Source organism: Lipotes vexillifer, unplaced genomic scaffold (assembly GCF_000442215.2).
Source record: "Lipotes vexillifer unplaced genomic scaffold, Lipotes_vexillifer_v1.1 scaffold465, whole genome shotgun sequence".
Classification (NCBI taxonomy): Eukaryota; Metazoa; Chordata; class Mammalia; order Artiodactyla; family Lipotidae; genus Lipotes; species Lipotes vexillifer.
The window spans coordinates 625,478-628,850 of record NW_006790238.1 but is presented as its reverse complement, the minus strand read 5'-3'; positions in this window follow the sequence as shown (position 1 = coordinate 628,850).

Here is a 3,373-nt window from a genome sequence, read left to right as displayed (position 1 = left end):
TGGGAGTAGCTCCAGCTAACTTAGCTCTGTGTTAGCTTTTCTTGCTTTGTAAATAATGAGAGGCCTCATTTTCAGTTGCTAAAGTTAATTTGGGGAGAGCACCCTGCTAGCCAATTTAGTGGACCTGATTCACTCCCTCTTAGTGGTGCTTTATTTTTTATTTTAGTTTTATTTATTTATTTATTAATTCGTTCATTCATTCATAAGTATCTCAGAGACAACCAAGGTCCTCCAGCTGTGGTCTACTGCACAGATTGTTGTCTCTCTTCTGTGGAGCCTTACGGCCTCCCCACAGCTTTCCCCTCCTCCCCTCCTCCACCACAGAGGAATATGAACTGCAATGCTGATTGAGCCCCTCTCACAGGAGCTTCTGTGTTGCTTCATATGATGTCTTAACATCTGTGAGAGCTTGCCCAGTGAAGAGCTGTCTCTTCTCCTCAGTGTTAATCCTCTACCTCCATCGTTTTTTTTTTTAATTGGGGTATAGTTGTTTTACAGTGTTGTGTTAGTTTGTACTGTACAGCAAAGTGAAGTAGAGCTCCCTGTGCTATACATACAGCAGGTTCTTATTAGTTATCTATTTTATACATATTAGTGTATATATGTCAATCCTGATCTCCCAGTTCATCCCACCCCCTCCCACCCTGCTTTCCCCCCTTGGGGTCCATACATTTGTTCTCTACATCTGTGTCTCTGTTTCTGTCTTGCAAACCAGTTCATCTGTACTCTACCTCCATCTTTGACTCTAATACCTGAAGGAAGTAACTTTAGTTACTTCCTCTTGAATTAGTGTCATCAGTTTTTACTGATTTAATTTTACTCCATTCCTTCAAAGGCAACTTTTTATAAGCTGTTGCTGTTCCTACAACTGTCATCATCTTTATTTACTGCTGAATTTCTGGAATGAATGCTTTCTACTAATTGTCACCATTTCCTTACCACTCATTTTTTTCCTGTTTGTAAAGGTCTTAATTTTTGCTGTTTAATGAGTATCTCCAGTGATTTCCCAATCACCAATTTCAATGGCCCTGGTTTCCCATTGTTCTGACATTGAATTTTGTACTTTCTTGAATCTCTCAATAACTTATGTCATTTTCCTCTTTGAAATGTGACTCTTTCTCTTCAGCTTAGATTTTTCCTACTGCTCCTGAACTTTAATCACTGCCTTATGCCTCAGGACTCTGCTCTTCCCCGTATATACTCACCCCTTGGAGAATTTAGTGATAGACTTGACCTTGGGTGTTATTTCTTTGCTGAGTTTAACTCCTAATAATTATTTTCAGTCTTGCCCTCTAACTTGAGCAGCCAGTCTGTAGCATCTAGAACAAAAACACAGTAAACTTTCACTGAGTATTTATTGAGTGAACATAAAGGTAAACACAGCATGGACTTTTACATAAATATTTCTAAGAATGGCAAACTTTAGTGCCTAAGCTGAGAAGACTTCAACAAAAGAGTAATATTAGAAATAAAATAATTCTATGCCAGCTTTCTTAGAGAAAAAGACAAAGGGGATTTTCTCTGTCCTAACATTTATGACTTTCCATTTCATATCGTGTTGACCTAAGTGCCAACTGAAACTGAACACCCTACTTTGATTAGAGTCAGACATTTCTAAGTAATAATGAATTATCTTCAAGTTCAACTTGAATTCGTTCTAGGGTTGGGTAAGGATAACACAGGGAGGGATACTCCAACTTTTTCCCATTAGGCATTTTTTTAAACTGTCATCAAAGAGATCAGATTTCGAAATAATTTTTTTCTATGGTGATAATTGTCTCCAAAGATTTTTAATGCTTAGTCTCAAGATTCATGTGTCTTGGGAAATTGTTTCCTTATGAGCTTTATAATTTTAAAATGTGAGATTATTTTTAGTCTGGATTGTTTTTTTCTGTGAAAATTCCTTGTGGCTTGGATTTGGGGAGCTTCACTCCAGAATGGCCCTACATTTGCTTCTGACAAACACCTCAGGGGTAGTGCCAGGTTTACATTAAATTTTTAGCTCAAGAGTTTTCCACACCTCTAAGGAACTGTATGTTTTGGTTCTAAACCCATGAGAGGTACAGGCTTGGGCTTTCCCACCAAGGTCTTGCTTTTTCTTTCCCAGAGAAAAGCTCTCTTTATAGTCTTCTTTTTTGGAGTTTTTCTATTTCCCCCTTTCAGGGTGGTGATAGTTCTTGGTGAATCCTGGCTTACAGCTGTGGTATCAATTGTAACATTGCTCTTCATGCCCCATCTCTTCACTCTGCCCTTTATGGATGTTAACACTCAGTCCCTAGTGACCATTTGGTTTAATCTTCAGGATCTTCCTGAGTATTTTGGTAAAGGGATTGTTAGAGAGAAGTGCTACCATGCAATGGAGATTTATTATTTTACCCTTTGAAACATTATGAATAAAATATCAGATCTTTTTTAACTGCACTAGATAGGTGATCATTCTGATATTCTAAACCAGTGTGGGATCTCAGTGGCTGCCTAAGAAATTTATATCTGGGCAACAAGATGCTAAAGCACAGGACAGTTATTCACAGTCTTCTCTGACTTTGTACTTCCTTCATCACTTCCAGGACTGCAATGAGTATCCTAAGGGCTCAAAATCTGAGCCTATGTTAGTATTTAGAAACAAGAAATATACTAAAGGCGAACTCTGTGCCAGTTTACCTTATAGGAACTGAATAAGACTTAGATAAACCAGAAACAATTAGGAAAATTGTGCATCCCTTAGGTGGCATGATAAAGTTCGGGTTTTTGTTCACGAGGAGCATTATGGAATTGTTGAAGTCATTGGTTCAGAGCCAGATAGTCAGATAAGGTTTGAATTCTGGCTCCATATTTTACAAATGTTATGACCTTAGGTTACTAACTTTTCTGTGCCTCAGCAACTCATCTGTAAATTGGAGGTTTTAATATGATCTATCCAAGGGTAGTTGTGAGAATTAAGGAAATTAGTGCAGGAGAAGTACTAAGAATGCCCATTACGAAGCAGGCATAAGCAATATTAGCTAATATCTTGACCATAAGGAGGATGATGTTCTAGAGCAGGGGTCATAAACCTAAAGGCATTCAAGTTCAAATCCTTTTCAAACATAGTGGAGGTAAATGAAATACTTCTGTGAATTTGTGTTAGTCAATGTTTATAACCTAACTAGTTTATGACCTCCATTAAGGATAGATATATGAAATTAATGGAGAGCCATTATAGGGGATGACTGGTTAATTAGAGATAAATAAAACAAAAGCCAATAAATTTAGGAATGGGGCACTCTTAAAATAGCATGTCTCAACAATCAATAGGACTTTACTGAGTATTGAACATGCATCTCATATTTGGTTGGGTTAATTATTCAAATGAGGCAATGAAGCCACAATGGTC